The sequence below is a fragment of the Convolutriloba macropyga genome, chromosome 8 (assembly GCF_964194025.1).
Source record: "Convolutriloba macropyga chromosome 8, txConMacr16.3, whole genome shotgun sequence".
NCBI lineage: Eukaryota > Metazoa > Xenacoelomorpha > Acoela > Convolutidae > Convolutriloba > Convolutriloba macropyga.
In genome coordinates, this window is record NC_134475.1 from 53,964,155 (window position 1) to 53,987,327 (window position 23,173).

The window sequence follows — 23,173 nt, forward strand, 5'->3', positions numbered from 1 at the left end:
GTATAATCAATATCGGAAACTATATAATAACCATGATCACTATCATCTGGAGTATTTAATATAGTATCAAGAGTTGTAGTAGTAAACTGGAAGTCCTTATAAGGTAGCGTTTGCATCATTGCATAGCCGTATAGGGTGTTTGCATCAATGTACCAGATATTTTTGTTATGGGATTTCATTCCTGTTTCACCATTGCTGACTATCCTATCTCCCATTATACCACATGTGCCCCCTCTATTTGCTTCAACAAAATCATATAGCATTTGTTTATCTCGCAATGTATCTAATGTTACACCGATTGACATTAACCAACAATCAAAACTTTAGCCTGGGAGACTTACATAGTGTAGGGGATTGAGCTTGAATTCTTTCATACTTAGTTGAACATATTCATTCATGCGGTAGTCTAATATTTCCACATCTTTTTGTAAATACTCTATAGTTAGATCTTTAGCAGTTTTATGACTGTTGTCTTTATTAAAGATATAGACTTCTTCTTTTGTTGGTAATTTATTAGAGAGAGAGGATTTGAAGCCTTCTATTTTTAGATTACCTATAACTTCATCATACGAGTCCAAACCAAAGTATTCATATGGATATAATGTTTTATTTTTACATCCGTATATCTTCGCCATTTGATCTAGAGGCACAGCCCAAGAAGTTATAACTACCTAAGAATTCGAGACAACCGATGCTAAACATCTTAGACTTACCAGCAGCTAGTGGTATGTTATCTACTTTTTTTATCATTATTCTGTTTAAAGAGTTCATTATATAGTAGATTGAAAACATAACCAGAGCCATTATGGAATATTATGGGAATGAAGTTTTGTTGTTTGTACCTCAGATTACAAATTCTACATGCTGGTCCTCCATATTTACCAGTTTTATGACAATGATCTCTTACTTTATTAATACATGTTTTACTGCAGATGTGACAAGTGTTATTAGTTTCATGATATAATTTATCTTCTTCATTAAAAATCATTTGTTTGTTGCGCTTAAAGTTATTCTCAGTTTCTATTTCTAATAGATCAGTAGCAAACCTTTTGATACAATCAAGACCGAAATATTATTTGAAATTACACTGCCAGATGTAACCCACACTTATTAGTATGTGTTCAGCTATTACATAATTACAGCCACTAGTCGCGACTTCAACAATGCAACATTCTATATCAGCAGTTATAATACTTTTTATATTCTGACGTTTGTGTTCATTTATAAAAGTAATTTTCTTCTTCTTAGGAAAAACAACCTCGGGTTTGAAAGAGTTGTTACATTCATGTTTGTTGTATTTATTTGGTGAATCAAACCAATATGTACATCTATCACAATAATAATATTTAATGTTAATTTTATTTGGTCGATCTGACAAGGTTACTATGTTTTTAATTAGAGCACAGTGTTCTGTTAGCCCATTCCCCGAAGACAATAGTCTGACATCTTTTCTATCTTTATCAAAATCATCCACTGGTTTAAACAAGTCTACTTTGCCCCCACTACAAGGTATGTATACCCAAATATTAATATTGTACAATTTATGTATTCTCATTATATAAACAAAATCATCTTCATCTCGTTGTCGTGCTTCAATTAGAATTTTTACATATTTACTCTCGCGTATTGCATTATTGAGAAAGCCACTTTGCGGATCGATAGCAGGATATAGCCAAGCAGTAATTGCCAGTTGCAAGCAGTTATATTTGGATTGCGTATATTCAATATTGATTTAGTTATATTCAATAGATGCTTAATTGGTTCAATATTTATCTGAATACTTCTTAATCCGAGACACTAAAAGTCATAGCCATAACCCTCATATATTTCCTTTTCAAAGTTGAACCATTGAGTGAAGTGTCCATTTTCATATATTGCGTTATTAATAATATAGTCAGTGTTGAAAAACATTTTAGTAGTTTTAACTTCTTCTTTGGTTCTCTTTTGTACTCACACTCAGCTGTTATCTTATATTTAACACTCTTAACTTTTCTATACTGGTAACAGTTTTTAATTTCTTCTAAAGAGTTATTAATGGCTTCGTCTATGTCTTCAATATATTTTCGAGCTTTATCAGTAATATAAAATTCGCTCATGTTCTGGCTAGAGTTTATATCAAAGTATTCTATGTTTTCTAGATACTTGCGATTATGACTATATGAATGAGTAGTTAGCGCTTTTTTATTCCTAAATTCTTCATGACATTCTTTACACTCATACCTAATTCTGGTGTAGATATTATTATCACCATGGGTCTTTGACCATCCGCGAAGCGGTTTCACCGATATTTCACTATCTGTTTTAGTGTTATCTTTAGTTTCAGTTTTAGTTTTAATAACACCCTTAGTATTATTTTGTAGGATTAGGAATATAATCATCTTCATCTGGATTATACACCCCCTCCAAGATTTCATCTTCCAATTCACACTCATATTCCTTTCTCGCCCTGTTTAAGTGTTCATCACTTAAATTGTGTTTGACAAATTGTTTCCTTGTTTCAAAGACCAAATCACAGATATAACAAAAGTTTACGTTTTCTACTTTAGGCATTTTTATTTTTATAGACAAAAACTTCATTTTTGAAAACGTACAAATTAAAATTGTCTACATCAGTAAAATGTGGTGGTTGTAGAGATAAATCATGGAGAAAATGTTGTGATAAATGTTTAGATAGTTTATTTGAATGTTATATCTGTAAGGGTTACTTTACGAATAGAGATTATATTAATCATATGAATATACATCATAATGATCATAGTCTATATATAACTTGTATTATGTGGAATGAAAATCAACACACCAGCGGATTTAGATTTCAAAATTTTAAGTGTAGATTATGTATTTATTTACATAGATATAGATATTCACATACCAAAGATAGATACGAGAAATATGCTGAAAGATTTAACATAAGAGTGTGAAAAAACGAAAAAGTGGTGAATTTGCAAACGAGCTTATTATTGTTTTCTAGAATCAAGCCATTTCATAATTTAATGTTAGACTTAGAGTGATTATGTAGTAGTGAATAAAACAAGGAAACCAACAAGCAGTTATATTTGGACCGATTCGACATGCGCGATTAGCGTTAGGAGAAAGGGTCAAATTTTACTGGTGGGCAGTCTCCTTGTGTTATCCACTACTGAGAAACAAAAGCAAAAATTTTTAGCAGTAAGAATAAGTTTACTCTCTCAAAGTTTCAGAGCAGAGAGTTCGCAGAGAAAATTATTGTTCATAAAGTCAGTAAATTGATGCAGGCTTGGTTCACATTGAAAGGTGAAGTTAAGCAGATCAGATGCTGCACTGTGAATCAGTTGAAACTTTTCGCTGTGCAATAGGTATTATGCAGATGATTTTTAATCCAAGTGTTGACAACTCGCTCAATTTAGTCTGCTTCAATTGAGCAATGTTTCGGAAAAAGATTGGAAGAGAAAAGGAAGCAAAATTTTGACGATATGATTCCGTTTACCTTCTCAAAGTCGAAGAGCGAAGAGTTCATAAGGGAACTTCTTGTTCAAAAAGTCAGTAAATTGATGCAGGCTTGGTTCACTGTGAAAGGTAAGGTTGAAAATATCGGGTGCTTCCCTGTGAATCAATTGAAACCTTTTGCTGTGCAATAAGTTTTATGCAGATGATTTTTAATCCATGTGTGGACAACTCGCTCTATTCAGTATGACTCAATTGACCAATGATTAGGAAAATTTTGGAAGAGAAAAGGAAGCAAAATCTTTAAGCGGTAATAATCCGCTATTTTTATCAAAGTTGAAGAGCAAAGAGTTCGTGAAGGAAGTTATTGTTCAAAAAGTCAGTAAATTGATGCAGGCTTGGTTCACTTTGAAGGGCAAAGTTGAAAAGATCAGGCGCTGCCATGTGAATCAATTGAAACTTTTCGTTGTGCAATAGGTATTATGCAGATGATTTTTAATCGATGTGTGGACAACTCGCTCATTTTAGTATGCCTCAATTGAGAAATGTTTCGGAAAAATTTTGGAGGGGAAAAGGAAGCAAAAGTTTACCGGTATGAATCTGTTAACTTTCTCAAAGTTGAAGAGCAAAGAATTCGTACGGGAACTCTTTGTTCAAAAAGTCAGTATATTGATGCAGGTTTGGTTCACTTTGAAAGGAACAGTTAAAAGGATCAGGCGCTGCCCTGTGAATCAATTGAAACTTTTCGTTGTGAAATATGTATTATGCAGATGGTTTTTAATCGATGTGTCGACAACTCGCTCGTTTTAGTATGCCTCAATTGAGCAATGTTTCGGAAAAATTTTGGAGGGGAAAAGGAAGCAAAAGTTTAACGGTTTGAATCTGTGAACTTTCTCAAAGTTGAAGAGCAAAGAGTTCGTATGTGAACTTTTTGTTCAAAAAGTCAGTAAATTGAAGCAGGCTTGGATGACTTTGAAAGGTAAAGTTAAAAAGATCAGGCGCTGCCCGGTGAATCAATTGAAACTTTTCTATGTGCAATAGGTATTATGCAGATGATTTTTAATCCAAGTGTGGACAACTCGCTCAATTTAGTCTGCTTCAATTGAGCAATGTTTCGGAAAAAGATTGGAAGAGAAAAGGAAGCAAAATTTTGACGATATGATTCCGTTTACCTTCTCAAAGTCGAAGAGCGAAGAGTTCATAAGGGAACTTCTTGTTCAAAAAGTCAGTAAATTGATGCAGGCTTGGTTCACTGTGAAAGGTAAGGTTGAAAATATCGGGTGCTTCCCTGTGAATCAATTGAAACCTTTTGCTGTGCAATAAGTTTTATGCAGATGATTTTCAATCCATGTGTGGACAACTCGCTCTATTCAGTATGACTCAATTGACCAATGATTAGGAAAATTTTGGAAGAGAAAAGGAAGCAAAATCTTTAAGCGGTAATAATCCGCTAATTTTATCAAGTTTTAATAACACCCTTAGTATTATTTTGTAGGATTGAGAATATAATCATCTTCATCTGGATTATACACCTCCTCCAAGATTTCATCTTCCAATTCACACTCATATTCCTTTCTCGCCCTGTTTAAGTGTTCATCACTTAAATTGTGTTTGACAAATTGTTTCCTTGTTTCAAAGACCAAATCACAGATATAACAAAAGTTTACGTTTTCTACTTTAGGCATTTTTATTTTTATAGACAAAAAATTCATTTTTGAAAACGTACATATTAAAATTGTCTACATCAGTAAAATGTGGTGGTTGTAGAGATAAATCATGGAGAAAATGTTGTGATAAATGTTTAGATAGTTTATTTGAATGTTATATCTGTAAGGGTTACTTTACGAATAGAGATTATATTAATCATATGAATATACATCATAATGATCATAGTCTATATATAACTTGTATTATGTGGAATGAAAATCAACACACCAGCGGATTTAGATTTCAAAATTTTAAGTGTAGATTATGTATTTATTTACATAGATATAGATATTCACATACCAAAGATAGATACGAGAAATATGCTGAAAGATTTAACATAAGAGTGTGAAAAAACGAAAAAGTGGTGAATTTGCAAACGAGCTTATTATTGTTTTCTAGAATCAAGCCATTTCATAATTTAATGTTAGACTTAGAGTGATTATGTAGTAGTGAATAAAACAAGAAAACCAACAAGCAGTTATATTTGGACCGATTCGACATGCGCGATTAGCGTTAGGAGAAAGGGTCAAATTTTACTGGTGGTCAGTCTCCTTGTGTTATCCACTACTGAGAAACAAAAGCAAAAATTTTTAGCAGTAAGAATAAGTTTACTCTCTCAAAGTTTCAGAGCAGAGAGTTCGCAGAGAAAATTATTGTTCATAAAGTCAGTAAATTGATGCAGGCTTGGTTCACATTGAAAGGTGAAGTTAAGCAGATCAGATGCTGCACTGTGAATCAGTTGAAACTTTTCGCTGTGCAATAGGTATTATGCAGATGATTTTTAATCCAAGTGTTGATAACTCGCTCAATTTAGTCTGCTTCAATTGAGCAATGTTTCGGAAAAAGATTGGAAGAGAAAAGGAAGCAAAATTTTGACGATATGATTCCGTTTACCTTCTCAAAGTCGAAGAGCGAAGAGTTCATAAGGGAACTTCTTGTTCAAAAAGTCAGTAAATTGATGCAGGCTTGGTTCACTGTGAAAGGTAAGGTTGAAAATATCGGGTGCTTCCCTGTGAATCAATTGAAACCTTTTGCTGTGCAATAAGTTTTATGCAGATGATTTTTAATCCATGTGTGGACAACTCGCTCTATTCAGTATGACTCAATTGACCAATGATTAGGAAAATTTTGGAAGAGAAAAGGAAGCAAAATCTTTAAGCGGTAATAATCCGCTAATTTTATCAAAGTTGAAGAGCAAAGAGTTCGCGAAGGAAGTTATTGTTCAAAAAGTCAGTAAATTGATTTAGGCTTGGTTCACTTTGAAGGGCAAAGTTGAAAAGATCAGGCGCTGCCATGTGAATCAATTGAAACTTTTCGTTGTGCAATAGGTATTATGCAGATGATTTTTAATCGATGTGTGGACAACTCGCTCATTTTAGTATGCCTCAATTGAGAAATGTTTCGGAAAAATTTTGGAGGGGAAAAGGAAGCAAAAGTTTACTGGTATGAATCTGTTTACTTTCTCAAAGTTGAAGAGCAAAGAGTTCGTACGGGAACTCTTTGTTCAAAAAGTCAGTATATTGATGCAGGTTTGGTTCACTTTGAAAGGAACAGTTAAAAGGATCAGGCGCTGCCCTGTGAATCAATTGAAACTTTTCGTTGTGAAATATGTATTATGCAGATGGTTTTTAATCGATGTGTCGACAACTCGCTCGTTTTAGTATGCCTCAATTGAGCAATGTTTCGGAAAAATTTTGGAGGGGAAAAGGAAGCAAAAGTTTAACGGTTTGAATCTGTGAACTTTCTCAAAGTTGAAGAGCAAAGAGTTCGTATGTGAACTTTTTGTTCAAAAAGTCAGTAAATTGAAGCAGGCTTGGATGACTTTGAAAGGTAAAGTTAAAAAGATCAGGCGCTGCCCGGTGAATCAATTGAAACTTTTCTATGTGCAATAGGTATTATGCAGATGATTTTTAATCCAAGTGTGGACAACTCGCTCTACTTAATGTGCCCCCAATTGAGCAATGTTTCGCAACAGATTTGGTAGAGAAAAGGATGCAAAATTTTAACGGTATGAATCTGTTTACTTTCTCAGTGTTGAAGAGCAAAATGTTCGTATGGGAACTTCTTGTTCAAAAATTCAGTAAATTGAAGCAGGCTTGGTTCACTTTGAAAGGTAAATTTAAAAAGATCAGGCGCTGACCTGTGAATCAATTGAAACTTTTTTATGTTCAATAGGTATTATGCAGATGATTTTTAATCTAAGTGTGGACAACTTGCTCTATTCAGTATGCCTCAATTGAGCAATGTTTAGGAAAACTTTTGGAGGAGAAAAAGGGGTAAAGTTTTCAGCGATGTGAATCCGTTCACTTTCTCTGAGTTGAAAAGAAAGAGTTCGTAAAGGAGATTCTTGTTCAAAAAGTGAGTAAACTGATGCAGGTTAGGTTCACTTTGAGAAGTAATGTTAAAGAAATCAGGTGCTGCTCTGTGAATCAATTGAAGTTTTTCGATGTACAATAGGTTTTATGCAGATGGTGTTTAATCGATGTGTGGACAACTCGCTCATTTTAGTATGCCCCAATTGAGCAATGTTTCGGAAAAAATTTGGAAGGGAAAAAGAAGCAAAATTTAACGGTATGAATCCGTTTACTTTCTCAAAGTTGAAGAGCAATGAGTTCGTATGGGAACTTTTTGTTCAAAAAATCAGTAAATTGAAGCAGGCTTGGTTGACTTTGAAAGTTAAAGATAAAAAGATCAGGCGCTGCCCGGTGAATCAATTGAAACTTTTCGATGTGCAATAGGTATTATGCAGATGATTTTTAATCCAAGTGTGGACAACTCGCTCTATTTAGTGTGCCCCAATTGAGCAATGTTTCGGAACAATTTTGGAAGAGGAAAAGATGCAAAATTTTAACGGTATGAATCCGTTTACTTTCTCAAAGTTGAAGAGCAAAGAGTTCGTATGGGAACTTTTCGTTCAAAAAGTCAGTAAATTGAAGCAGGCTTGGTTCACTTTGAGAGGTAATGTTAAAAAAATCAGGTGCTGCCCTGTGAATCAATTGAAACTTTTCGATGTGCAATAGGTATTATGCAGATGATTTTTAATCCAAGTGTGGACAACTCGCTCTATTTAGTGTGCCCCAATTGAGCGATGTTTCGGAACAATTTTGGAAGAGAAAAAGATGCAAAATTTTAACGGTATGAATCCGTTTACTTTCTCAAAGTTGAAGAGCAAAGGGTTCGTATGGGAACTTTTTGTTCAAAAAGTCAGTATATTGATGCAGGTTTGGTTTACTTTGAAAGGAACAGTTAAAAGGATCAGGCGCTGCCCTGTGAATCAATTGAAACTTTTCGTTGTGAATTAGGTAGTATGCAGATGGTTTTTATTCGATGTGTGGACAACTCGCTCATTTTAGTATGCCTCAATTGAGCAATGTTTCGGAAAAAATTTGGAAGAGAAAAAGAAGCAATATTTAACGGTATGAATCTGTTAAATTTCTCAAAGTTGAAGAGCAAAGAGTTCGTACGGGAACTTTTTGTTCAAAAAGTCAGTATATTGATGCAGGTTTGGTTCACTTTGAAAGGAACAGTTAAAAGGATCAGGCGCTGCCCTGTGAATCAATTGAAACTTTTTGTTGTGAAATAGGTAGTATGCAGATGGTTTTTATTCGATGTGTGGACAACTCGCTCATTTTAGTATGCCTCAATTGAGCAATGTTTCGGAAAAAATTTGGAAGAGAAAAAGAAGCAAAATTTAACGGTATGAATCCGTTTACTTTCTCAAAGTTGAAGAGCAAGGAGTTCGTATGGGAAATTTTTGTTCAAAAAATCAGTAAATTGAAGCAGGATTGGTTGACTTTGAAAGGTAAAGATAAAAAGATCAGGCGCTGCCCGGTGAATCAATTGAAACTTTTCGATGTGCAATAGGTATTATGCAGATGATTTTTAATCCAAGTGTGGATAACTCGCTCTATTTAGTGTGCCCCAATTGAGCAATGTTTCGGAACAATTTTGGAAGAGGAAAAGATGCAAAATTTTAACGGTATGAATCCGTTTACTTTCTCAAAGTTGAAGAGCAAAGAGTTCGTATGGGAACTTTTTGTTCAAAAAGTCAGTAAATTGAAGCAGGCTTGGTTCACTTTGAGAGGTAATGTTAAAAAAATCAGGTGCTGCCCTGTGAATCAATTGAAACTTTTCGATGTGCAATAGGTATTATGCAGATGATTTTTAATCCAAGTGTGGACAACTCGCTCTATTTAGTGTGCCCAATTGAGCAATGTTTCGGAACAATTTTGGAAGAGAAAAAGATGCAAAATTTTAACGGTATGAATTCGTTTACTTTCTCAAAGTTGAAGAGCAAAGAGTTCGTATGGGAACTTTTTGTTCAAAAAGTCAGTAAATTGAAGCAGGCTTGGTTGACTTTGAAAGGTAAAGTTAAAAAGATCAGGCGCTGCCCGTGAATCAATTGAAACTTTTCGATGAGCGATAGGTATTATGCAGATGATTTTTAATCGATGTGTGGACAACTCGCTCATTTTAGTATGCCTCAATTGAGAAATGTTTCGGAAAAATTTTGGAGGGGAAAAGGAAGCAAAAGTTTACCGGTATGAATCTGTTAAATTTCTCAAAGTTGAAGAGCAAAGAGTTCGTACGGGAACTTTTTGTTCAAAAAGTCAGTATATTTTTGCAGGTTTGGTTCACTTTGAAAGGAACAGTTAAAAGGATCAGGCGCTCCCTGTGAATCAATTGAAATTTTTCGTTGTGAAATAGGTAATAAGCAGATGGTTTTTATTCGACGTGTGGACAACTCGCTCATTTTAGTATGCCTCAATTGAGCAGTGTTTCGGAAAAAATTTGGAAGAGAAAAAGAAGCAAAATTTAACTGTATGAATCCGTTTACTTTCTCAAAGTTGAAGAGCAAGGAGTTCGTATGGGAACTTTTTGTTCAAAAAATCAGTAAATTGAAGCAGGCTTGGTTGACTTTGAAAGGTAAAGATAAAAAGATCAGGCGCTGCCCGGTGAATCAATTGAAACTTTTCGATGTGCAATAGGCATTATGCAGATGATTTTTAATCCAAGTGTGGACAACTCGCTCTATTTAGTGTGCCCCAATTGAGCAATGTTTCGGAACAATTTTGGAAGAGGAAAAGATGCAAAATTTTAACGGTATGAATCCGTTTACTTTCTCAAAGTTGAAGAGCAAAGAGTTCGTATGGGAACTTTTTGTTCAAAAAGTCAGTAAATTGAAGCAGGCTTGGTTCACTTTGAGAGGTAATGTTAAAAAAATCAGGTGCTGCCCTGTGAATCAATTGAAACTTTTCGATTGTGCAATAGGTATTATGCAGATGATTTTTAATCCAAGTGTGGACAACTCGCTCTATTTAGTGTGCCCCAATTGAGCAATGTTTCGGAACAATTTTGGAAGAGAAAAAGATGCAAAAATTTAACGGTATGAATCCGTTTACTTTCTCAAAGTTGAAGAACAAAGAGTTCGTATTGGAACTTTTTGTTCAAAAAGTCAGTAAATTGAAGCAGGCTTGGTTGACTTTGAAAGGTAAAGTTAAAAAGATCAGGCGCTGCCCGGTGAATCAATTGAAACTTTTCGATGAGCAATAGGTATTATGTAGATGATTTTTAATCGATGTGTGGACAACTCGCTCATTTTAGTATGCCTCAATTGAGAAATGTTTCGGAAAAATTTTGGAGGGGAGAAGGAAGCAAAAGTTTACCGGTATGAATCTGTTAACTTTCTTAAAGTTGAAGAGCAAAGAGTTCGTACGGGAACTTTTTGTTCAAAAAGTCAGTATATTGATGCAGGTTTGGTTCACTTTGAAAGGAACAGTTAAAAGGATCAGGCGCTGCCCTGTGAATCAATTGAAACTTTTCGTTGTGAAATAGGTATTATGCAGATGGTTTTTATTCGATGTGTGGACAACTCGCTCATTTTAGTATGCCTCAATTGAGCAATGTTTCGGAAAAATTTTGGAGGGGAAAAGGAAGCAAAAGTTTACCGGTATGAATCTGTTAACTTTCTCAAAGTTGAAGAGCAATGAGTTCTTACGGGAACTTTTTGTTGAAAAAGTCAGTATATTGATGCAGGTTTGGTTCACTTTGAAAGGAACAGTTAAAAGGATCAGGCGCTGCCCGCTGAATCAATTGAAACTTTTCGATGTGCAATAGGTATTATGCTGATGATTTTTAATCCAAGTGTGGACAACTCGCTCTATTTAGTGTGCCCCAATTGAGCAATGTTTCGGAACAATTTTGGAAGAGAAAAAGATGCAAAATTTTAACGGTATGAATCCGTTTACTTTCTCAAAGTTGAAGAGCAAAGAGTTCGTATGGGAACTTTTTGTTCAGAAAGTCAGTAAATAGATGCAAGCTTGGTTCACTTTGAAGGGCAAAGTTGAAAAGATCAGGCGCTGCCATGTGAATCAATTTAAACTTTTCGTTGTGCAATAGGTATTATGCAGATGATTTTTAATCGATGTGTGGACAACTCGCTCATTTTATTATGCCTCAATTGAGAAATGTTTCGGAAAAATTTTGGAGGGGAAAAGGAAGCAAAAGTTTACCGGTATGAATCTGTTAACTTTCTCAAAGTTGAAGAGCAAAGAGTTCGTACGGGAACTTTTTGTTCAAAAAGTCAGTATATTGATGCAGGTTTGGTTCACTTTGAAAGGAACAGTTAAAAGGATCAGGCGCTGCCCTGTGAATCAATTGAAACTTTTCGTTGTGAAATAGGTATTATGCAGATGATTTTTAATCCAAGTGTGGATATCTCGCTCTATTTAGTGTGCCCCAATTGAGCAATGTTTCGGAACAATTTTGGAAGAGGAAAAGATGCAAAATTTTAACGGTATGAATCCGTTTACTTTCTCAAAGTTGAAGAGCAAAGAGTTCGTATGGGAACTTTTTGTTCAAAAAGTCAGTAAATTGAAGCAGGCTTGGTTCACTTTGAGAGGTAATGTTAAAAAAATCAGGTGCTGCTCTGTGAATCAATTGAAGTTTTTCGATGTACAATAGGTATTATGCAAATGGTGTTTAATCGATGTGTGGACAACTCGCTCATTTTAGTATGCCTCAATTGAGCAATGTTTCGGAAAAATTTTGGAGGGGAAAAGGAAGCAAAAGTTTACCGGTATGAATCTGTTAACTTTCTCATAGTTGAAGAGCAAAGAGTTCGTACGGGAACTTTTTGTTCAAAAAGTCAGTATATTGATGCAGGTTTGGTTCACTTTGAAAGGAACAGTTAAAAGGATCAGGCGCTGCCCTGTGAATCAATTGAAACTTTTCGTTGTGAAATAGGTATTATGCAGATGATTTTTAATCCAAGTGTGGATATCTCGCTCTATTTAGTGTGCCCCAATTGAGCAATGTTTCGGAACAATTTTGGAAGAGGAAAAGATGCAAAATTTTAACGGTATGAATCCGTTTACTTTCTCAAAGTTGAAGAGCAAAGAGTTCGTATGGGAACTTTTTGTTCAAAAAGTCAGTAAATTGAAGCAGGCTTGGTTCACTTTGAGAGGTAATGTTAAAAAAATCAGGTGCTGCTCTGTGAATCAATTGAAGTTTTTCGATGTACAATAGGTATTATGCAAATGGTGTTTAATCGATGTGTGGACAACTCGCTCATTTTAGTATGCCTCAATTGAGCAATGTTTCGGAAAAATTTTGGAGGGGAAAAGGAAGCAAAAGTTTAACGGTTTGAATCTGTGAACTTTCTCAAAGTTGAAGAGCAAAGAGTTCGTATGGGAACTTTTTGTTCAACCAAAACAGTAAATTGAAGCAGGCTTGGAGGACTTTGAAAGGTAAAGTTAAAAAGATCAGGCGCTGCCCGGTGAATCAATTGAAACTTTTCGATGTGCAATAGGTATTATGCAGATGATTTTTAATCCAAGTGTGGACAACTCGCTCTATTTAGTGTGCCCCAATTGAGCAAAGTTTTGGAACAGATTTGGCAGAAAAAAAGATGCAAAATTTTAACGGTATGAATCTGTTTACTTTCTCAGTGTTGAAGAGCAAAATGTTCGTATGGGAACTTCTTGTTCAAAAATTCAGTAAATTGAGGCAGGCTTGGTTCATTTTGAAAGGTAAATTTAAAAAGATCAGGCGCTGACCTGTGAATCAATTGAAACTTTTTTATGTTCAATAGGTATTATGCAGATGATTTTTAATCTAAGTGTGGACAACTCGCTCTATTCAGTATGCCTCAATTGAGCAATGTTTAGGAAAAATTTTGGAGGAGAAAAAGGGGTAAAGTTTTCAGCGATGTGAATCCGTTCACTTTCTCTGAGTTGAAAAGAAAGAATTCGTAAATGAGTTTCTTGTTCAAAAAGTGATTAAATTGATGCAGGTTAGGTTCACATTGAGAGGTAATGTTAAAAAAATCAGGTGCTGCTCTGTGAATCAATTGAAGTTTTTCGATGTACAATAGGTATTATGCAAATGGTGTTTAATCGATGTGTGGACAACTCGCTCATTTTAGTATGCCTCAATTGAGCAATGTTTCGGAAAAAATTTGGAAGAGAAAAAGAAGCAAAAATTAACGGTATGAATCCGTTTACTTTCTCAAAGTTGAAGAGCAAGGAGTTCGTATGGGAACTTTTTGTTCAAAAAATCAGTAAATTGAAGCAGGCTTGGTTGACTTTGAAAGGTAAAGATAAAAAGATCAGGCGCTGCCCGGTGAATCAATTGAAACTTTTCGATGTGCAATAGGTATTATGCAGATGATTTTTAATCCAAGTGTGGACAACTCGCTCTATTTAGTGTGCCCCAATTGAGCAATGTTTCGAAACAATTTTGCAAGAGGAAAAGATGCAAAATTTTAACGGTATGAATCCGTTTACTTTCTCAAAGTTGAAGAACAAAGAGTTCGTATGGGAACTTTTTGTTCAAAGTCAGTAAATTGAAGCAGGCTTGGTTCACTTTGAGAGGTAATGTTAAAAAAATCAGGTGCTGCCCTGTGAATCAATTGAAATTTTTCGATGTGCAATAGGTATTATACAGATGATTTTTAATCCAATTGTGGACAACTCGCTCTATTTAGTGTGCCCCAATTGAGCAATGTTTCGGAACAATTTTGGAAGAGAAAAAGATGCAAAATTTTAACGGTATGAATCCGTTTACTTTCTCAAAGTTGAAGAGCAAAGAGTTCGTATGGGAACTTTTGTTCAAAAAGTCAGTAAATTGAAGCAGGCTTGGTTGAATTAGAAAGGTAAAGTTAAAAAGATCAGGCGCTGCCCGGTGAATCAATTGAAACTTTTCGATGAGCAATAGGTATTAAGCAGATGATTTTTAATCCAAGTGTGGACAATTCGCTCTATTTAGTGTGCCCCAATTGAGCAATGTTTCGGAACAAATTTGGAAGAGAAAAGGATGCAAAATTTTATCGGTATGAATCCGTTTACTTTCTCAGAGTTGAAGAGCAAAGAGTTCGTATGGGAACTTCTTGTTCAAAAATTCAGTAAATTGAAGCAGGCTTGGTTCACTTTGAAAGGTAAATTTGAAAAGATCAGGCGCTGACCTGTGAACCAATTGAAACTTTTTTATGTTCAATAGGTATTAGGCAGATGGATTTAATCGATGTGTGGACAACTCGCTCATTTTAGTATGCCTCAATTGAGCAATGTTTCGGAAAAAATTTGGAAGAGAAAAGGAAGCAAAATTTAACGGTATGAATCCGTTTACTTTCTCAAAGTTGAAGAGCAAAGAGTTCGTATGGGAACTTTTTGTTCAAAAAGTCAGTAAATTGAAGCAGGCTTGGTTGACTTTGAAAGGTAAAGATAAAAAGATCAGGCGCTGCCCGTTGAATCAATTGAAACTTTTTGATGTGCAATAGGTATTATTCAGATGATTTTTAATCCAAGTGTGGACAACTCGCTCTATTTAGTGTGCCGCAATTGAGCAACGTTTCGGAACAAATTTGGTAGAGAATAGGATGCAAAATTTTAACGGTATGAATTCGTTTACTTTCTCAAAGTTGAAGAGCAAAGAGTTCGTATGGGAACTTTTTGTTCAAAAATTCAGTAAATTGAAGCAAGCTTGGTTCACTTTGAAAGGTAAATTTGAAAAGATCAGGCGCTGACCTGTGAATCAATTGAAACTTTTTTATGTTCAATAGGTATTACGCAGATGGTTTTAATCGATGTGTGGACAACTCGCTCATTTTAGTATGCCTCATTTGAGCAATGTTTCGGAAAAAATTTAGAAGAGAAAAGGAAGCAAAATTTAACGGTATGAATCCGTTTTTTTTCTCAAAGTTGAAGAGCAAAGAGTTCATATGGGAACTTTTTGTTCAAAAAGTCAGTAAATTGAAGCCGGCTTGGTTGACTTTGAAAGTTAAAAAGATAAAAAGATCAGGCGCTGCCCGTTGAATCAATTGAAACTTTACGATGCGCAATAGGTATTATGCAGATGATTTTTAATCCAAGTGTGGACAACTCGCTCTATTTAGTGTGCCCCAATTGAGCAACGTTTCGGAACAAATTTGGTAGAGAAAAGGATGCAAAATTTTGACGGTAAGAACCCGTTTACTTTCTCAAAGTTGAAGAGCAATATTTCGGAAAAAAATTGGAAGAGAAAAAGAAGCAAAAATTAACGGTATGAATCCGTTTACTTTCTCAGAGTTGAAGAGCAAAATGTTCGTATGGGAACTTTTTGTTCAAAAATTCAGTAAATTGAAGCAGGCTTGCATCACTTTGAAAGGTAAATTTAAAATGATCAGGCGCTGACCTGTGAATCAATTGAAACTTTTTTATGTTCAATAGGTATTATGCAGATGATTTTTAATCTAAGTGTGGACAACTCGCTCTATTCAGTATGCCTCAATTGAGTAATGTTTAGGAAAAATTTTGGAGGAGAAAACGAGGTAAAGTTTTTAGCGATGTGAATCCGTTCACTTTCTCTGAGTTGAAAAGAAAGAGTTCGTAAAGGAGTTTCTTGTTCAAAAAGCGAGTAAACTGATGCAGGTTAGGTTCACTTTGAGAGGTAATGTTAAAAAAATCAGGTGCTGCTCTGTGAATCAATTGACGTTTTTCGATGAACAATAGGTATTATGATGGTTTTTAATCGATGTGTGAACAACTTGCGCATTTTAGTATGCCTCAATTGAGCAACGTTTCGGAAAATATTTGGAAGAGAAAAGGAAACAAAATATAACGGTATGAATCCGTTTACTTTCTCAAAGTTGAAGAGCAAAGAGTTTGTATGGGAACTTTTTGTTCAAAAAGTCAGTAAATTGAAGCAGGCTTGGTTGACATTGAAAGGTAAAGTTAAAAAGATGAAGCGCTGCCCGGTGAATCAATTGCAACTTTTCGATGAGCAATAGGTATTATGCAGATGATTTTTAATCCAAGTGTGGACAATTCGCTCTATTTAGTGTGCCCCAATTGAGCAATGTTTCGGAACAAATTTGGAAGAGAAAAGGATTGCAAAATTTTAACGGTATGAATCCGTTTACTTTCTCAGAGTTGAAGAGCAAAAAGTTCGTATGGGAACTTCTTGTTCAAAAAAACAGTAAATTGAAGCAGGCTTGGTTCACTTTGGAAGGTAAATTTAAAAAGATCAGGCGCTGACCTTTGAATCAATTGATACCTTTTTATGTTCAATAGGTATTATGCAGATGATTTTTAATCTAAATGTGGACAACTCGCTCTACTCAGTATGCCTCAATTGAGCAATGTTTAGGAAAAACTTTGGTGGCGAAAAAGAGGTAAAGTTTTCACCGATGTGAATCCGTTCACTTTCTCTGAGTTGAAAATAAAGAGTTCGTAAAGGAGTTTCTTGTTCAAAAAGTGATTAAACTGATGCATCTTAGGTTCACTTTGAGAGGTAATGTTAAAAAAATCAGGTGCTGCTCTGTGAATCAATTGAAGTTTTTCGATGAACAATAGGTATTATGACGGTTTTTAATCGACGTGTGAACAACTTGCGCATTTTAGTGTGCCTCAATTGAGCAACGTTTCATAAAATATTTGGAAGAGAAAAGGAAGCAAAATTTAACGGTATGAATCCGTTTACTTTCTCAAAGTTGAAGAGCAAAGAGTTCGTATGGGAACTTTTTGTTCAAAAAGTCAGTAAATTGAAGCAGGCTTGGTTGACTTTGAAAGGTAAAGTTAAAAATATGAAGCGCTGCCCGGTGAATCAATTGCAACTTTTCGATGAGCAATAGGTATAATGCAGATGATTTTTAATCCAAGTGTGGACAATGCGCTCTATTTAGTGTGCCCCAATTGAGCAATGTTTCGGAACAAATTTGGAAGAGAAAAGGATTGCAAAATTTTAACGGTATGAATGCGTTTACTTTCTCATAGTTGAAGAGCAAAGAGTTTGTATGGGAACTTCTTGTTCAAAAAAACAGTAAATTGAAGCAGGCTTGGTTCACTTTGAAAGGTAAATTTAAAAAGATCAGGCGCTGACCTGTGAATCAATTGATACTTTTTTATGTTCAATAGGTATTATGCAGATGATTTTTAATCTAAGTGTGGACAACTCGCTCTATTCAGTATGCCTCAATTGAGCAATGTTTAGGAAAAATTTTGGTGGAGAAAAAGAGGTAAATTTTTCAGCGATGTGAATCCGTTCACTTTCTCTGAGTCGAAAATAAAGAGTTCGTAAAGGAGTTTCTTGTTCAAAAAGTGAGTAAACTGATGCAGCTTAGGTTCACTTTGAGAGGTAATGTTAAAAAATCAGGTGCTGCTCTGTGAATCAATTGAAATTTTTCGATGTACAATAGGTATTATGCAGATGTTTTTTAATCGATGTGTGGACAACTCGCTCATTTTAGTATGCCTCAATTGAGCAATGTTTCGGAAAAAAATTGGAAGAGAAAAGGAAGCAAAATTTAACGGTATGAATCCGTTTACTTTCTCAAAGTTGAAGAGAAATAGTTCGTATGGGAACTTTTTGTTCAAAAGTCAGTAAATTGAAGCAGGCTTGGTTGACTTTGAAAGGTAAAAATGAAAAGATCAGGCGCTGCCCGGTGAATCAATTGAAACTTTTTGATGTGCAATAGGTATTATGCAGATGATTTTTAATCCAAAGTGTGGACAATTCGCTCTATTTAGTGTGCCCCAATTGAGCAATGTTGCGGAAAAAATTTGGAAGAGAAAAGGAAGTAAAATTTTAACGGTAAGAATCCGTTTACTTTCACAGATTTGAAGAGCAAAGAGTTCTTATGGGAACTTCTTGTTCAAAAACTCAGTAAATTGAAGCAGGCTTGGTTCACTTTGAGAGGTAATGTTAAAAAAATCAGGTGCTGCCCTGTGAATCAATTGAAATTTTTCGATGTACAATAGGTATTATGCAGATGTTTTTTAATCGATGTGTGGACAACTCGCTCATTTTAGTATGCCTCAATTGAGCAATGTTTCGGAAAAAAATTCGAAGAGAAAAAGAAGCAAAATTTAACGGTATGAATCCGTTTACTTTCTCAAAGTTGAAGAGCAAATAGTTCGTATGGGAACTTTTTGTTCAAAAGTCAGTAAATTGAAGCAGGCTTGGTTGACTTTGAAAGGTAAAAATGAAAAGATCAGGCGCTGCCCGGTGAATCAATTGAAACTTTTTGATGTGCAATAGGTATTATGCAGATGATTTTTAATCCAAAGTGTGGACAATTCGCTCTATTTAGTTTGCCCCAATTGAGCAATGTTGCGGAAAAAATTTGGAAGAGAAAAGGAAGTAAAATTTTAACGGTAAGAAACCGTTTACTTTCACAGATTTGAAGAGCAAAGAGTTCTTATGGGAACTTCTTGTTCAAAAACTCAGTAAATTGAAGCAGGCTTGGTTCACTTTGAAAGGTAAATTTAAAAAGATCAGGCGCTGACCTCTGAATCAATTGAAACTGTTTTATGTTCGATAGTTATTATGCAGATGATTTTTAATCTAAGTGTGGACAACTTGCTCTATTCAGTATGCCTCAATTGAGCAATGTTTAGGAAAAATTTTGGTGGAGAAAAAGAGGTAAAGTTTTCAGCGATGTGAATCCGTTCACTTTCTCTGAGTTGAAAATAAAGAGTTCGTAAAGGAGTTTCTTGTTCAAAAAGCGAGTAAACTGATGCAGCTTAGGTTCACTTTGAGAGGTAATGTTAAAAAAATCAGGTGCTGCTCTGTGAATCAATTGAAATTTTTCGATGTACAATAGGTATTAAGCAGTTGGTTTTTTACTCGATGTGTGGACAACTCGCTCATTTTAGTATGCCTCAATTGAGCAATGTTTCGGAAAAAAATTGGAAGAGAAAAGGAAGCAAAATTTAACGGTATGAATCCGTTTACTTTCTCAAAGTTGAAGAGCAAAGAGTTCGTATGGGAACTTTTTGTTCAAAAGTCAGTAAATTGAAGCAGGCTTGGTTGACTTTGAAAGGTAAAGATGAAAAGATCAGGCGCTGCCCAGGGAATCAATTGAAACTTTTCTATGTGCAATAGGTATTATGCAGATGATTTTTAATCCAAGTTTGGACAATTCACTCTATTTAGTGTGCCCCAATTAAGCAATGTTGCGGAAAAAATTTGGAAGAGAAAAGGAAGTAAAATTTTAACGGTATGAATCCGTTTACTTTCACAGAGTTGAAGAGCAAAGAGTTCGTATGGGAACTTCTTGTTCAAAAATTCAGTAAATTGAAGCAGGCTTGATTCACTTTGAAAGGTAAATTTAAAAAGATCAGGCGCTGACCTGTGAATCAATTGAAACTTTTTTATGTTCGACAGGTATTATGCAGATGATTTTTAATCTAAGTGTGGACAACTCGCTCTATTCAGCATGCCTCAATTGAGCAATGTTTAGGAAAAATTTTAGAGGAGAAAAAAAGGTAATGTTTTTAGCGATGTGAATCCGTTCACTTTCTCTGAGTTGAAAAGAAGGAGTTCGTAAAGGAGTTTCTTGTTCAAAAAGTGAGTAAACTGATGCAGGTTAGGTTCACTTTAAGAGGTAATGTTAAAAAAATCAGGTGCTGCTCTGTGAATCAATTGAAGTTTTTCGATGTACAATAGGTATTATGCAGATGGTTTTTACTCGATGTGTGGACAACTCGCTCATTTTAGTATGCCTCAATTGAGCAATGTTTCGGAAAAAATTTGGAAGAGAAAAGGAAGCAAAATTTAACGGTATAAATCCGTTTACTTTCTCAGATTTGAAGAGCAAATAGTTCGTATGGGAACTTCTTGTTCAAAAATTCAGTAAATTGAAGCAGGCTTGGTTCACTTTGAAAAGTAAATTTAAAAAGATCAGGCGCTGACATGTGAATCAATTGAAACTTTTTTAGGTTCAATAGGTGTTATGCAGATGATTTTTAATCCAAGTCTGGACATCTCGCTCTATTCAGTATGCCTCAATTGATCAATGTTTCGGAAAGAAATCGGGAGAGAAAAAGAAGTAAAATTTTTTAGCGGTGTAAATCCGTTTACTTTTCAATGTTGAAAAGAAAGAGTTTGTAAAGGTATTTCTCGTTCAAGAAGTGAGTAAACTGATGCACGATAGGTTTACTTTGAGAGGTATAGTTAAAAAGATCAGGTGCTGCCCTGTGAATCAATTGAAACTTTTCGATGTGCAATAGGTATTATGCAGATGATTTTTAATCCAAGTGTGGACAACTCGCTCAATTTAGTGTGCCTCAATTGAGCAATGTTTCAGCAAAAAATTTGGAAGACAAAAAGAAGCAAACTTTTAATAGTATGAATCCGTATACTTTCTCAAAGTTGAAGAGCAAAGAGTTCGTAAGGGAACTTCTTGTTCAAAAATTCAGTAAATTGAAGCAGGCTTGGTTCACTTTGAAAGGTAAGTTTAAAAAGATCAGGCGCTGACCTGTGAATCGATTGAAACTTTTATATGTTCGATAGGTATTATGCAGATGATTTTTAATCTAAGTGTGGACAACTCGCTCTATTCAGCATGCCTCAATTGAGCAATGTTTAGGAAAAATTTTAGAGGAGGAAAAAAGATAAAGTTTTTAGCGATGTGAATCCGTTCACTTTCTCTGAGTTGAAAAGAAAGAGTTCTTAAAGGAGTTTCTTGTTCAAAAAGTGAGTAAACTGATGCAGGTTAGGTTCACTTTGAGAGGTAATGTTAAAAAAATCAGGTGCTGCTATGTGAATCAATTGAAGTTTTTCGATGTACAATAGGTATTATGCAAATGGTTTTTACTCGATGTGTGGACAACTCGCTCATTTTAGTATGCCTAAATTGAGTAATGTTTCGGAAAAAAATTGGAAGAGAAAAGGAAGCAAAATTTAACGGAATGAATCCGTTTACTTTCTCAGAGTTGAAGAGCAAAGAGTTCGTATGGGAACTTCCTGTTCAAAAATTTAGTAAATTGAAGCAGGCTTGGTTCACTTTGAAAGGTAAATTTAAAAAGATCAGGCGCTGACCTCTGAATCAATTGAAACTTTTTTATGTTCGATAGGTATTATGCAGATTTTTTTTAATCTAAGTGTGGACAACTCGCTCTATTCAGCATGCCTCAATTGAGCAATGTTTAGGAAAAATTTTAGAGGAGAAAAAAAGGTAAAGTTTTTAGCGATGTGAATCCGTTCACTTTCTCTGAGTTGAAAAGAAAGAGTTCTTAAAGGAGTTTCTTGTTCAAAAAGTGAGTAAACTGATGCAGGTTAGGTTCACTTTGAGAGGTAATGTTAAAAAAATCAGGTGCTGCTATGTGAATCAATTGAAGTTTTTCGATGTACAATAGGTATTATGCAGATGGTTTTTACTCGATGTGTGGACAACTCGCTCATTTTAGTATGCCTCAATTGAGTAATGTTTCGGAAAAAAATTGGAAGAGAAAAGGAAGCAAAATTTAACGGAATGAATCCGTTTACTTTCTCAGAGTTGAAGAGCAAAGAGTTCGTATGGGAACTTCCTGTTCAAAAATTCAGTAAATTGAAGCAGGCTTGGTTCACTTTGAAAGGTAAATTTAAAAAGATCAGGCGCTGACCTCTGAATCAATTGAAACTTTTTTATGTTCGATAGGTATTATGCAGATGATTTTTAATCTAAGTGTGGACAACTCGCTCTATTCAGTATGCCTCAATTGAGCAATGTTTAGGAAAGAAATTGGGAGAGAAAAAGAAGTGACATTTTTTAGCGGTGTGAATCCGTTTACTTTTCAATGTTGAAAAGAAAGAGTTTGTAAAGGTATTTCTCGTTCAAGAAGTGAGTAAACTGATGCAGGATAGGTTCACTTTGAGAGGTAATGTTAAAAAGATCAGGTGCTGCCCTGTGAATCAATGGAAACTTTTCGATGTTCGATAGGTATTATGCAGATGATTTTTAATCTAAGTGTGGACAACTCGCTCTATTCAGTATGCCTCAATTGAGCAATGTTTAGGAAAGAAATCGGGAGAGAAAAAGAAGTGACATTTTTTAGCGGTGTGAATCCGTTTACTTTTCAATGTTGAAAAGAAAGAGTTTGTAAAGGTATTTCTCGTTCAAGAAGTGAGTAAACTGATGCAGGATAGGTTTACATTGAGAGGTATAGTTAAAAAGATCAGGTGCTGCCCTGTGAATCAATTGAAACTTTTCGATGTCCAATAGGTATTATGCAGATTATTTTTAATCCAAGTGTGGACAACTCGCTCAATTTAGTGTGCCTCAATTGAGCAATGTTTCCGCAAAAACTTTGGAAGAGAAAAAGAAGCAAATTTTCAATAGTATGAATCCGTATACTTTCTCAAAGTTGAAGGGCAAAGAGTTCGTAAGGGAACTTCTTGTTCAAAAAGTCAGTAATGATGCAGGCTTGGTTAACTTTGAAAGGTAAAGTTAAAACAATCAGGCGATGCCCTGTGAATCAATTGAAACTTTTCGCTGTGCAATAGGTATTATGCAGATGATTTTTAATCCAAGTGTGGACAACTCGCTCAATTTAGTGTGCCTCAATTGAGCAATGTTTCCGAAAAAATTTGGAAGAGAAACGGAAGCAAGGTTTTGATAGTATGAATCCGTTTACTTTCTCAAAGTTGAAGAGAAAAGTGTTCGTATAGGAATTTCTTGTTCAAAAATTCAGTTAATTGAAGCACGCTTGGTTCACTTTGAAAGGTAAAGTTAAAACAATCAGGCACTGCCTTGTGAATCAATTGAAACCTTTCGCTGTGCAGTAGGTATTGTGCAAATGATTTT

The 23,173-nt window shown here is 35.0% G+C and overlaps 1 protein-coding gene across 1 annotated transcript in view; it reads right to left on the reverse strand.

The window, feature by feature from the left end:
- The window catches only part of LOC142344831 (signal peptidase complex subunit 3-like), a 410,115-nt gene that overhangs the window by 196,378 nt on the left and 190,564 nt on the right, over positions 1-23,173 (reverse strand). The gene's annotated exons all lie outside the window — the stretch shown is intronic.